This window comes from Nomascus leucogenys, chromosome 6 (assembly GCF_006542625.1).
Source record: "Nomascus leucogenys isolate Asia chromosome 6, Asia_NLE_v1, whole genome shotgun sequence".
NCBI classification, from domain to species: Eukaryota; Metazoa; Chordata; class Mammalia; order Primates; family Hylobatidae; genus Nomascus; species Nomascus leucogenys.
This window is the reverse complement of record NC_044386.1, coordinates 71,968,514-71,983,249: the sequence shown is the minus strand read 5'-3', so window position 1 is coordinate 71,983,249 and position 14,736 is coordinate 71,968,514.

Sequence of the window (14,736 nt, the reverse complement as noted above, 5' to 3'; positions counted from 1 at the left end):
AGGACTTTCAGCCTTGGTGTGTAATAGTGAGGTAGGAGATGTATTTTTAGGGAAGATCAATGGCAGTTGCTTACAGTGAGTGGTCATTACTGTAGGCTGATATTCCTTTCTTCTCATGCTTAAATGAAAAAATAATGCTCTAGGGCAACTGAAAGGTATGGAATGGGGGATGAGCTGATTACAGAATGGGCTGATTGGTTTGGCTTTGCCCACCAGCCATGGGAGAATGTTCTTGACATGAAATGCATGGTAAAAGCACTGCACTTTGTTCTGTAGCATTTCGCTCTTTTTTGAGACTCAGGAATCAGTATAAAAATGGGGCCTTTAATTTTTTTTTTTTAAATCTGTTCTGCTTTCTAGCAGTGACTCCTTCTCAGGTATGTAAATGTTACATCCTTAAAACTGCATGCCAGGCCGGGCGCGGTGGCTCACGCCTGTAATCCCAGCACTTTGGGAGGCCAAGGCGGGCAGATCACAAGGTCAGGAGATCGAGACCACCCTGGCTAACATGGTGAAACCCTATCTCTACTAAAAATACAAAAAAATTAGCTGGACGTGGTGGCGGGCGCCTGTAGTCCCAGCTACTCGGGAGGCTGAGGCAGGAGAATGGCATTAACTCGGGAGGCAGAGCTTGCAGTGAGCCAAGATCGTGCCACTGCGCTCCAGCCTGGATGGCAGAGCGAGACTCTGTCTCAAAAACAAACAAACAAACAAAGTGCATGCCTTCGTGGTTCCTCAAAGGGCTCTACCATGAAGCCAGCAATCCAATTAAGAAACTTAAAAACCAGCAAATGAAAAATCGTGCAACTACTGATTTTCTTCTGCCTGTCTGTGTATTTATATATTTGTGTTGTGTATGTGAACTTGTATATGTAAGAGCTCTAATTATTTGGCCTAAAGAAAAGTAAGTGCTTAAATGAAACATACTGGTCAGAAAAAATAGAAACTTGAAGGACTTCAGGTCGCATGACCCTAATAATCTTTGAAAAATAAAGACAGTTCAAAAGGTTATTGGTAAATAAAATAAACAATTTTTCAACGTTTAGATGTTTGGTTTAAATTAGGCAGGTCAGGTACTGTTTGCTAGATGCTTTGAGGTCATGAACTGCTTTTATGAGTTTTAATAATTATTTGACTTGCCTATTTTATAGCCATTAGATTCTAGGTAAGACCTGGTGACATATGGAGTTAGCCAGGTCCCTTGGGTAGGCTGGAAAGTGTCATTGTGGCTTGGTCCTTGTCCTGGGCTCTGCAATCTGATACATGGTTAAAATTGCTACTTACCAGATTTTTCACTAGAACTAAAAGTTGCTAAGAGTTAACATTTTAATATGTACTTGAGACTATTGAAGAAATAGTTTTGCATGCAAGGTGTATAAGGAAAGTAGAATGTGTTTTTAGTAAAAGATTTTAAGAAGGCATGGAAATATGATTTTGTTAAAGGGGATATAATTTTGTCTGCTTCAGAGGTTTTTAAGGATGTCCTAACCTAAAATAGTAACAGGACTAAACCGAAGGTTTAAACAAGTTGTAAACAATTTGTTAAATTTTGATCTTGTAAAGGAAGTTCTGTAGATAAGAGGAAGTTGTTTATGATTTGAAGGGGATTAATTCATTCATCTGGAAATTAAACGTTAGAATAAAAGCACACTGATGCAGGGCCAGAATCTAGGCCCATGTATCTGAATAGGATGGTTTTTTTTTTAGAGAGTTCATCTGATGCTTAACAAAAAATTTTTATGGGTTATATAAGGCTTATTGAAATCTTACATTATGGTTAAACTGATTAAGATTGAATAGATTTGTTTATAAGGTTTTATTAAGAATCGGGTTTAATTAGTGGGACACTATTGCAAAGGTAAAATTTGGCTTCCTCTTTTGAGCAGGATTTTCATCTAATATTAAAGGATAATGAAAGAGTTTTGTTCGCCTTTTGAATAAATGACAGAAGAAAAAAAGGGAAGGGAAAAAAAGATAGATTCAGTTGGCCTCATAGAGTTTGTACTGGGTTTTGTTTGGAAAGGTGATTCTACCCTCTATCAATGGCTAAATATTTTCCCCCTAATTTATAATGACCTGGGTTTCTAATTTATAATATCAAGTGTTTAAACCTTTGATATTTGAAAAACTTTCCAAAATTAAATTCTTAATTAAGCCTTTTTTGATCTGGTTAATCCTATTAGATACTAGGTTTTCTCAAGCCCAAAAGAGACATATGGGGCTTATTTGGTATATTAAAATCATAAAGTAAACATTGTCAAATATAAAATAGTATTTAACTTTCTTTAGGATATATTCATGTAAGTATGTTATTAGCATGTGTTCCAAAATTGTATAAGATTCATATAATTCTGTTACGTCTCAGTATATGTTATCAGTAATAATTATGATAGCTCTATTAAATTATATGTGCCACAGAGATGACCAGATTTTAACTGTGGATGCTCTGAGACTTTTATCATCCATAACAGTTATTTTACTTTGATTCTTTTCAAAGGCAGCTTTCTAATACAGATATAGGACTCTGACAGGCACTCTTGAATGCAAATTTCTCATAGCTTTGGAAATTGTGACATTAAAATAGAAGAAATAAACTTCCAAGACTCCCATAGAGAGCCAGTGTGTCCAGGAATATCACACAGAGCAGGAGTTAATTACATAGACTGAACTAATAGAAGAGTGAAATAATCTTTTGTGACTGTTTGTTTAAAACATTTGGTGATTCTTTTTGTTTTGCTTTTCAGTGTCTAAAAACCTTTCTCTTCTTTTAAGCTATTTGCAGCTTTTAACAATTGGGTAAAATACACTTCTCTTAAGCAAAACTTGAAGGACATTTCTTCCTCTCTACCCTGATTTCCCCAGAATTTAGGAACTACTTGTAAGCATATTTAATTTATGGCAGTCTAGTTATTTGCATAATCCAATAAGAATCTGTTTTCTTTTGTAATAGGACACAATTGGAGAAACTGGTTATTTACCAAGGCTTTGACTGGGATGGCATAGTTTCAGATACAAACAGACTCCTTTAAAGAATCAAAGTTGACTTATAAAGCCAATAAAACTTCTTGGGAAATTTGGCCCCATGCTTTGTCTAGGCAGTCCCTGCACAGGGTTTCTGGCCTATGGTAAGTAAGAATGTCACTTTCTGACAGACCAAGGAGTCCCAAATTATCTTGGGACCACAAGCAGAGGAATTCACTCAATTCATACAAATATTTGCAGGCACAGATAAAGCCATGGCTGGGCTCAAAATGCTTTTAAAATCTAATTTGAGATTCCTTATGGAATAAAGTTTCAGTAAAGCCAAATTTAAAAAGAACGTATGTGGCCAATAATCATTCTTGCTGCACTATTTGCAAATACTCAGGTCAAGCGTAATAAGACTAAAACTTATTTTGCAAATAAATTGTTCCTATTGTGATTTGTCTTTAGTAAAAACTGGGATCGAAGAGAGAATAATATGTTTCAGTTAAAAACTATAGTACACTTGTTGTTAGACTCCAGTCTTGTCCACTGTTTTTTATTATTCTATGCAAGTTGGCCTGAATCCTGAATTCTTTCTGGGATATAAGTCTCAGATTAACACTTTTAAATTTTTCTTCCATTTTTCTGATTTTGACTAAATGAAATGACTATTACATTATTCCTTGTAATACAGGCAAGAAAAAATTGTCAGACTGCCACCATCTTCCTCCTCTGTAACTGAAGATGCTTTGAGTCTAACATATGGATAAATTGTGCCTAACATTACACTTTGTTTTTCTTCTGTTTCCATAGAAATGTCTCTTATTAAAAATCTGTTTGCCTTCATTATATACAGAGGCCTCACTCATCTGCAATGTCACTTCCTAGATGAGATGCGACTACAAAACTAATCTATTCTCAAGAACTAGACAGGATTATGACTGCCTTCATGAGTATTCACAGTTCTTCCTGTAACCTGTTGAATATACACTTAGCCAATCTTTCATCACAACGAGTTACTGTTAGAAATGGGGAGCATGCTTTATAATTAAGACTAACTTCTGTGTATACATCCCAGGCAATTTAGGAAATGTCTCAGATAGCCCTGCAAGATATGCACCGATGAAACAAAGCTATGCCTTATCCCACATTGCCACTTGACCAATAGTTAGTGTCCTGGTTCAGGTTGGGACCATCCTGGTGGAAAAAGCTGCTTGTAACATTGACCTTGGTTGCAGAAGTAGACATTTCCCTCTGTTGTGAAGTTTTCTGCTGTTGCACCCTCTGTAATAAGAATACAAAACAGGCTTTCCCAGAGACCTTGCATCATAATGGTCCAAAAATATCATCTATAAGTCCAGGTATTGTGAATATTTCCAACTCCAAAGAGATCAGTTTCATCCTGACACCCAATGAGTATACCCTCTTTCAGCAGGAAGTAGCCAGAATAAATATGACACAAAAATCCCACAGAAAAAAAATGGAACTTGGCAGTAGGGAATTGTAACCAAGTGCCCCCATTTTTCAAAGAGAGAGTTTAATTATTTTTCTCTCTCTCTTCTCTTCTCTTTCCTCATTTTCCCCAATTTCTATTTAGCCCTTTAGGATTACAAATACAGCCTTTTACCTGCCCTTCACCAGACACTCCCTACAGAGCAAGTTCATCTAACTACATGCTTAGGAGATCCTGAAAGGAATTCTAACCCACCAGCAGGTTGCCTCAAGAGATAACAGTCAATTTACAGCCCAAAGTATGCCTGCCCATGAAGATGCCAGCAGTCACCAGCTTGACCACGCTGTAGATAAGACACTAAGCTAACATGCAGACCCCTCACCTGCTTGCTTGCCCACCACCCACATGCTGTTCATGTTAGGTACCCTTTAAATGTGCTCACATTCTTCTCCAAAAGTGAAGTGATACTCTAAAAGCAGGAAGCTGGCAATTTTTCCCCTAACCTAGCTTTGGAATACAAAGTCACTTTCTTTATACCAAACCTCACTCTTATTACTTGGGCTCTGCAAGTGGTGAGTGACTGAACCAGCATTTTGATTACACTGTAAAGAAATACCTGAGGCTGAGTAATTTACAAAGAAAAGGAGGTTTATTTTGTCTCGCAGTTCTGCAGGCTGTACAGGAAACATGGTGCTGGCATCTGCTTCAGGTGAGGGCCTTAGGAAGCTTACAATCATGACAGAAGGTGAGGGAGAGCCAGCATGTCACACAGTAAGAGAGGCAGCAAGAGAGAGGAGGAACTCCCAGACTCTTGTAAACAACCAGATCTTGTGTGAACTAACTGAGAAGGAACTCACTCATCATCAAGAGTATGATGCTGAGCCATTCATAAGGGATCCAATCCCATAACCCAAACGCCCACGACTAGGCGTGGTCACATTGGCGGTGATATTTGGAGGGGACACAAATCCAAACCATACCAAGAGGTTGGGGAAGGATTCTAATAGAACTATACAGTTCTTCCCCGTATCTCCTCAGTTATCTTTTTTCCTACCTGATGCAGTGATTCCAAGACCAGGGGTGCAACTGCAGCTACTGGAAGCAGGATGATTCCTAAGCAAGAAACTATACCTATACCTTTAAACTTTAGGCCAGAATTTCCAAAAGCCTGAAGGATGGACTGTGCCCTTCACTTCATCTGGCACAGTTGGGGTTGACAGTGAATGCTACCATGTTTCCTAGTGGTTAGAATAGCTATGTATTTTTATCTCTGTGTAACCTCAGCCTGTATCAGTGGGACTGAGCTGAGAGGAAGGCACTTGGTAGAATAGTATTGCTAGCAGTACTGTAGACCAAGACAGTGGTTGAGCACAGTATCCCTCCAAAAGGTGGAGAGTTTGAGTAAAAATAAATGTCAAATGGAGAGAAGGAGAAATAATAGCTGAGGGTAAAAGACTAAATAAGTGGATTATGCAATGAGAGAAGACTAATGTTGTATTAATACCTCAAGAGAGGCTCAGAGCAAGAGAATGATATTATCTCCTAGCACAATTATACCAGATGCCCAGAAGGGTGAAGCAATGTGTTTTCCAAGACCACCCCTGCTTTTGAAACCTGACAAAGTTGAATGGCAGCCTGCAAACCTGAGTGGCATCCCTCTAGGAAACATTCTGGTCACACTGTATGATGAAGTGGACTGACTGTTAATGACTAATTGGGCTTGAAATTGAGTTAATAATTGATCATCCCTATGTGATGACACATCCAGCAAAAAAAAAAAAAAAAAAATAGAAAAATCCCTAAAGTATGGGGCTTGGGGATCTTCTGGGCTAATGAATAGAAACATTTCCACATGTTGGGAGAGTGGCACACCCCAATTCCATGAGGCCAGAAGCTCCTGCATTTGGGACCTTTCTAGACCTCACCCTATGCATCTCTTTATGTGGCTATTCATCTGTATCCTTTGAAATGCCCTTTGTAATAAGTTGACAATAATAAGTAAACTGTTTTCCTGGCTTCTGTGAGTTTGCTAGAGAATTTCTTGGTGTATGGGGAAAGATCCCCACACATCTGATGTCAGAAGTTGTCTGTGTTGAGGATATAGTAGTAGAAAACAGTTTTTTTTGTTTGTTTGTTTTGTTTTTGAGACGGAATCTTGCTCTGTCGCCCAGGCTGGAGTGCAGTGGTACGATCTTGGCTCACTGCAAGCTCCACCACCCAGTTTCACGTCATTCTCCTCCCTCAGCCTCCTGAGTAGCTGGGACTACAGGCACCAGCCACAACGCCCGGCTCATTTTTTGTATTTTTAGTAGAGACGGGGTTTCACCGTGTTAGCCAGGATGGTCTCGACACCCTGACCTCGTGACCCACCCGCCTCAGCCTCCCAAAGGGCTGGGATTACAGTCATGAGCCACCGTGCCCAGGCAGAACACAATTTTTAGAAAAAGACTGTACAATCCAAATGGAACAAACTTGCTTCTTATTTATTTCCTGTCAACAATGTCAAAATTGATAACTCTTTTTGTAAAAATCTACAAAACTTATTAGAAAGGATAAAGAATAAAAACTACAGTAACCACAGATATAAAAATATAAATTGTAATATTTATTCATGAAAATGTAATATTCATTCATATTCAGCATCAAATTTGCCTAAGTACACTAATAAATGCAATTTCAAACCTAAAAGCTAAAATGCAACTTTAACACCTAAAAGCTTATATTCCAAAAGGTCTTGCTTGCTATCTTGCAGTCCCTATGTAGCCTCTCAATCTCTCAATTACTTTTTTGCAACAAATGAAAGATTGGTAGAAGTCTATGGTCTCTAGAAGCTATAGTTGATGCAGGGGCTGAAATACCTCAAGGAGTACTTTGTTTAATCTTGGACAATAAAGGCAGGTGTTTATCATGCATCATAGTTCAGCCATATTCTGTAGTTCAAGCTATGTGTCTAAAAGACATCATTCATTTTTGATATTTGACTTCTGACAGCTTTCAAGTTCCATAGCTCATGCTTCCATTTCTGCCTCACATATAGGCAATACGGTAAGAAAATGTGAGTACTCCCTCCTTTGGTGCAGGTGGAGGAAATAAAAACCATGCATTGGAATCCTCATCCCAGCCACACTCCTAACTACCTTCAAAACCACAAGTCTATTTTCTTTTTTCATTCTCTTAAGCCATTTTTGGACCTGCTTTGGAGCTGCCTTGATTTCCCCAGAAATCTTCATTATGTGAGCAGTAAACATATTTATACCCTCTTGAGTTGTGTGTTAGTCTTATCAATTTGGATGTCTAAACCAAATTTTGGGGGAGAGGTTCATCCTGTGTCATTGAGTTAGCTAGGACAGAATATCTATGTTATATAGTGGGGTTTTCATTTGTTTGATTGTTTTTAATCTTCACTCAATTTTGAGGTTCTTGCTAGAGGCTGGTCAGTTCCTCTTCTTAAACAGCTCAGTAAGTCCATACCCCAACCACTTTCCTTTTTAGAATCTCACCCTCTGGACCATCATGCATCAGCCTTAATTGCACCAGATTCAGGTACCAGACATCTAGGGACACCTCTTACACCCTGGGGCCTAAAAGAGTATTCAAATTAGACAATCCATAAGGAGTTCACAAAACCTAGCTAACCCCACCCTACTTGCCATACGTAAGTTTCCCCCTACAGTTCCAGGTTGCTATTACCTTACCCTGTCTTCTGATGCAATCCCCTGTTTCACTCTACCTGGCAATCTCCTCTCCTTTGGAGCTGTATATAACAAAAACTCCTACTTCTCTTCTATTTGAGTGTTATTGTGTTGTGTCCTGCCATCAAAATAATTATTTAATCTTAAAAAGCAGTTGCCATCTCAAACAGGATGGCTAGGCCATGACCATGGAATCTTGCATGGCTGCAGGGAGGGACTTCACTTGGCTTGTGAATCAACTCCAGTCCACCATAAAAGAGGCTTGGTACAGAACGTCCACCTATGGCAAGCTTGTGCTTTAGCCTTGTTGCTTGTTTCTGTGCTTTTTGGTGTTTGCCACATTGTTCTTTGCCCAAGTTTTCTAGCTGTTACAATATTAATGATGAACTTTACTAACTGGCTAAACTTTGGGGGCTAGATACTGGCTAAGTTGGCGACCCACCCTAGGGCAATCAGAATGACAGACCACCGGCTGGGTGCGGTGGCTCACGCCTGTAATCCCAGAACTTTGGGAGGCTGAGGTGGGCAGATCACGAGGTCAGGAGATCAAGACCATCCTGGCTAACACGGTGAAACCCCGTCTCTACTAAAAATACAAAAAATTAGCCGGGCATGGTGGCGGGCGCCTGTAGTCCCAGCTACTCGGGAGGCTGAGGCAGGAGAATGGCATGAACCCAGGAGGCGGAGCTTGCAGTGAGCCCAGATCGCACCACTGCACTCCAGCCTGGGTGACAGGGCAAGACTCTGTCTAAAAAAAAAAAAAAAAAAAAAAAAAAAGAATGACAGGCCACTGAAGCCACAGTTTCCAGGGCTGGGCATTTTGGAATGTTTCTGGTCACAGCCTGTGTTTGGCAAAGACCTATTTATTTCAGGGGTCAATATTTCTTAGTTATTTATATGGATTACATGTGTCCTCTAAAAAACAATGTGAAGGAAGCTTAATTCCAAATGCAAAAGTTTTGAGAGGTTGGGCTTAATGGGAAGTGCTTAGGTCATGAGGGTTCCACCATTATGAATGGGTTAATGTGGATTATAAAAGAGCTTGAGGCTATGAGTTTCATCTCTCTCACCATGTGATGCCTTTCTTCATGTTATGATACAGCCAGAAGGCCCTTACCAGATGCCAGCCCCCTGAACTTTCTGGCCTCCAGAACTATGAATAAAACAAACTTCAGTTGTTTATAAATTAATCAGTTTGTGGTATTCTGACATAGCAGCACAAAATGGAATAAGATAAAAGTTTCATACCAATAAATGGAGGTGTTGATATAACAAACACCTGAAAATGTGGAAGTGGCTTTGGAACAACATAATGGGCAGTGGCTGAAAGAATTTGGAGAAATAGGCTAGAAAAAGCCTGTATCACTATGAACAGAGCACTAGGGACCCATTCTGTTGAGGGCTCAGAAAAAGAGAACTGTAGGGAAAATCTGGAATTTTTTTTTTTTTTTTTGAGATAGAGTCTCCCTCTGTCATCCAGGCTGGAGTGCAGTGGTACAATCTGCACTCACTGCAACCTCTGCTTCCCAGGTTCCAGAGATTCTCCTGCCGCAGCCTCCCAAGTAGCTGGGATCATAGGCACATGCCACCACAACTGGTGACTTTTTTATTATTAGTGGAGATGCGGTTTCACCACATTGGCCAGGCTGGTCTCAAACTCCTGACCTCAGGTGATCTGCCCGCCTTGGCCTCACAAAGTGTTGAGATTACAGGCATAGGCCACTGCACCCGGCCAAAATCTGGAATTTCTTAGACATCACTTAAGTGGTAAAATTAGAATGCTAGTCAAAATATAAACAGTAAAAGCTATTCTGACAACATACTAGATGGAACTGAGGAACAAGGCATTGGAAGCTGGAGTTAAAGGCCATTCTTTTTAAATGGTTGCAAAGAACTTGTCATAATTTTGTTCATGTCCTAGGACTTTCTGGAAGGCAGAACTTTAAAGCAATGGGATTTCTGGCAAGCTAGGACCTTGAGGGCTACATTTTCAAAAAGAGGCATATACAAGATCTCAGAATTGGCTACCCTGGGCTACCTCAAGACTCTGTTCCCCACATTCTGGGGCAGCACTCTGTGGTCACACCAGCCTTGGCTCAAGTGGGCTCAAGTGCTGCTCAACCTACTGCTTCCCGAAAGTAGAAGCAGTAAACTCTGCAGTGTGCACATGGTGCTAATTCTAGAGGTGTGCAGCATGCAAGAGCTGTGGCTCCCTGGTGACCTCCAGGTCTTACCTTGCCTCTAAGATTTTTCTGAACTACCTTCAAGTTCATTTTCCAAATGCTTGATGACTAGAACCTGGCTTTCTTTTATCCATATTAATCTCTTTAGAAAATGGTCACTTTGCCACACCATTAGCATTCTCTCCTGAACATATTTCTTTATTCTTTACATGGCCAAGCTTAGGGTTTTCTATATCTTTCCATTCTGATTCTGTTTGAATTATAAATTCTGTCTTTAAATAATTTCTCCCTTCTCTCATTTTACTCTAAGAGGAAAAAAAAAATGCCATACTTTGCTTGATCAGTAGATTTCAAAGGATGCTATGGAAAATCTAGGGGCAGAAACCTGGGGCAAAGCCACCACAGAAAGTCTCCATTAGGGCAATGCCTAGTGTAGCCACAGGGGTAGGGCTGCCACTGAGACCCTAGAACTGTTGAACTACCAGTGTGCCATGCCAACCTGTAAGAGACACAGGAATTGAGACAGAGCAGGGATGGGGTTTGGCTTCAGCTCATCCCCACTAGAGCATTCTTTCATGCATTCTCACTGATCACAAAACCCACAGCACTACCTCATTGATTCCATATCTGCGAATAGTCCTTTTACTTAATTCCAGGAACTGGCCTTAGGAGATCTGAAATATTGAACCAAGGTTGCTGAGTGTCCCACCTTGGGAAGGAATGTTGAACAATTGATTTACAGCCTTGCTGCTGTTGACCAGACCACCTGGTGGCCCATTACTCAAGATAACCATCGCAACCAGATATGCTGAACTGTGTACCCTACTCCTCACGTGCAGTGCCCAACCTAGCCTCCAAATCCTACCCCTGATGTCAATTCCCATGCTTTGCCTACTAAAAATTCTATACTGGCTCTTTTTGGAGGGCCAGCTAAAGAATCCTTGCACCTCCACTGTCTCCCTTGCACTGGAATACAAGCCCAGAAATAAAAACCTTGGCTGGGAAATCTGCTTGGCCCCATGTTAATTTCCATTATATGGGTCGTTAACAGATTCTGTGGTGACTGCAGTAGGCCATGGGATGTGGGGAGAATTTTCCTCCCTGGAGAGGGAGGTTCATGAGCCAGTGGGATGCCCAGACATGACCCCTTCGCAGCTGAGGAGCGGCTGCCTGGATCTTTGATTCAACGTTGAGGCAACTGGTGAGATTTTCTCCAGCTTCCTGAAGTCTCCTTGCCAACCCTGCAGACAACACTTTCCCTCCCCTCCTGTCCCCGATTTGTTGTGTCTTTTTCCTTCTTCTTCCAGCTTTCCTTTCTTCTTTGCTTTTCGTTAATTTCATCGGCTTCACCTAAAAAGGTACCTGTGAGGGATGGGCTGAAACAGTTGGTTGGCTCAGTCTTAATAGGCATCGTGCAGAATGGATTGAAATGGCCAATTGGTTCAGTTGATAGGAAACTCTGTCTGGCACCCTGGCTTGAACTTTGTAATCTTCTAAAGTCTTCTAAGTACTTTTCCTCCCTTTGCCACACTTTGTGGTGAAGGGAAGTCTATGGGTTGTTCTATCATCTGTTCCAGGCTGTGAGCCTATTGACTCTGTGCTGTCTTTGTGAGGAGAGAACTTGACAGCATGTGGGTTTGAAGTCTGCATCACTGACATCCTGATCTGCTTTTCCTTTTGTGTGTTTAATTTGACACCTTTTTTTCTCCATGCAATGCATTGGACAGCATCTTGCAAAAATGGGAGACTTTGTAACACAGCTTGGCCCCCACAGCTATGGTACAGTGAGCAGGATCATCAAAAGCCACTCTACTTTTCTGGAAGTTACAGAGAAAGGGAACCTGGAATCCTGGAATGCTGGCAAAACAATAAGAATTTATTACCAGCCAGGCTTCTGGCCTTTCTCTGTGCAAACCAATTAGGTGAATGGTAAAAATCATTGTTTATCTCCTCTGCATGATTTTAATTAATGGTTAAAAAAAAAAAACTGTGAGGCTGTAGCAAATCTGATGTACTTTGCGCTATGCAATTGTGTTTCTGTGTTGTTTTGTCTTGGATAGGGGTACCACAGGATAGAACGTGGGCCTAGGACCTTGTAAGCCTGCTGTTCAAGCTGGCCCAACCGACCAGTTAGTTACAAACTTTGCTTCAGGTCCCAGAAACAAAACTGGTAAGGTTTCCCTTCTGTCTTGTTTTATGTCCTTGAGAAATTGACTTTGTGACCATGTTAAGGTACTCTTTCTTGGTCTTGGCCATCTGGAGGGTGGGAATTTTCAGGTTTACATCAGACATCCTGTCTGAAAGAACACATGATAATGTCATGGCTAGCCTTAAGAATTCTCTTGAGCAGTTAAAATCTTTTGTAGGCTCAGAAATGACTGCTCTAACTCTTTCTGGGAAAGACACTGGCAACTGCTTCCTGCTGTAGCTTAGTAGCTAAGGTTCTTGCCTTTTCATGATGGCATCCCGGGTTCAATTCCTGGCTTAGGAAGTGAATTCTTTCTGCTTTGATGCATGTAGGACTTTTGCCATTTATTGATTTGTCTTCCCTACATGGACAGCTTCTAATTACAGTGTTAATTTTTTTTCTGAGCTACATTAACAGTGATTATAAATCTCGCAAGAACCACTGCCATTTCTTTGGAAAAAACTCATGTATCTGTGGTTATGTCCTAATCATAGTTAAGGCTCACTGGTTTCATTTGAGAGAATACCTGGGTGGGAAGCAGCTTAAAAGCCAGAGGTGTCAGCTATTCGTCTTAGCTATAGTTTGGTAATGGGCGATTTAAAAGGTTTTTTTGTTTGTTTGTTTGTTTTAAAGAGCTCTATCATTGAAAGCTTAATTTAAGAAAGATATCCAAGTTATATATATATATTTAAAAGAACTTTATGCTTTTTTCTCTTATTAAATCTTGTTTTTTGAGAAAAAAGTTTTTTCTTCTTAGCTGAATAATTTCTCCATTGATTTCTGTGTGTTTTCTTGCCATCCTCAATGCCCACACAAAAGGGCCTAAGGTATTTTCTGACAGCCTGGCGGACCTTGGGAAGAAGAGTGGTGGTGCCATAGACCCTGTTTTTGGAGAAACCTGTTTTTCTTATGGAACCCTAAGAATTTTAAGTGGACATATCCCTCTCAAAATCTAAGGCTCTGCTCTGTTTTTCATCGATACTTAACTTGTTTGAGTTTGGGGAGCATCAGAAATTACTTTTCATTATGAAAGAAATTTTAGTCTTGATATATAGGTAGAAGATATACTTCTAGGAATGGCTAATGGCAGTTGCTTACAGTGAGTGGTTATTACAGGCTAATACTTCTTTCTTCACACATTTAAATGAGAAAAGCAGGCACTTGGGCATCCTTTAAGGCATGAAATGGGGGAACTGGCTGATTACAGAATGGGTTGATTGACTTTGGGTTGCCCACAGCCTTGGAGAAATGTCTTTGAAATGATATACATTGTGGAAGCATTGCACTGTCTTGTCCCATAGCATTTTCCTCTTTTGGGGGACCCAGAATTTGGTGTAAAAATCAGATCCTTAATTCCTGGGGAACTGTTTCGCCTTTCAGCTGTGCTGGCTTATTAGGCCCTACAAACCACGTGCTTTCTTGGCCCTGTTCCTTGAAAGGCTCTGCCCTAAAGCCAGTAATACAATGAAAACATTTACATGTTTAAGGGAATCTTCATGTATTAGAATGTCTGCTTTTCCTGGACATCTTAGCTGAACTTTCACTCACACCATTTTTTCTTAGAGTAAAATATAAATCCTCTATCCTGTTTTACCTAAAAGCTTTCCTTTAGGAATACAAATTTAAAGTTTTCTAGCTGGCAATTGTTTATAGCAAGGAACAGGTAATCAAGGGACTGACGGTCTAAAATGGAAAATAGAAACTTAAACACTGGAAAGTAAAAAAATTTATAATTCTACTAGTTCTGTTTCTGTCTATTTATACGTGTTGTATGTGGAATATTTATATAAAATTAATGACTTGAAAAATAAGCACTTAAAATATTTTGTCAGAAAAATGGAAACTTTAATGCCTTTAGTTCACATGACTTTAGTAATCTTTGGTAATTAAAGACAGTTTTAAAGATTATTGGTAAAATAAATAAAAAGTCTTCAAAATTTAGACATTTTGTTTAAATCAAGCAGGTCAGATATTGTCTGTGCTAGATGCTTTATGGTTATAAGCTGCTTTTATGGCTTTTGATAATTGTTCAACTTGGCTGTATTAGGGTGACTTGATTCCAGGTAAGACCTGGGTACATGTGGAGTTAGCCATGCCCACTAGCTGTGCTGAAAAGGGTCAGACATTATCTGCAGTTCTTTCCTGTGTTCTAGACTCTGCACCTGACATATAATTAAAATAATTTCCCTCCTATGTTTCTCACTAAAAATAAGAGTTATGTGCTTTTGGTAAAATATTATAAAGAGGCATACGAGT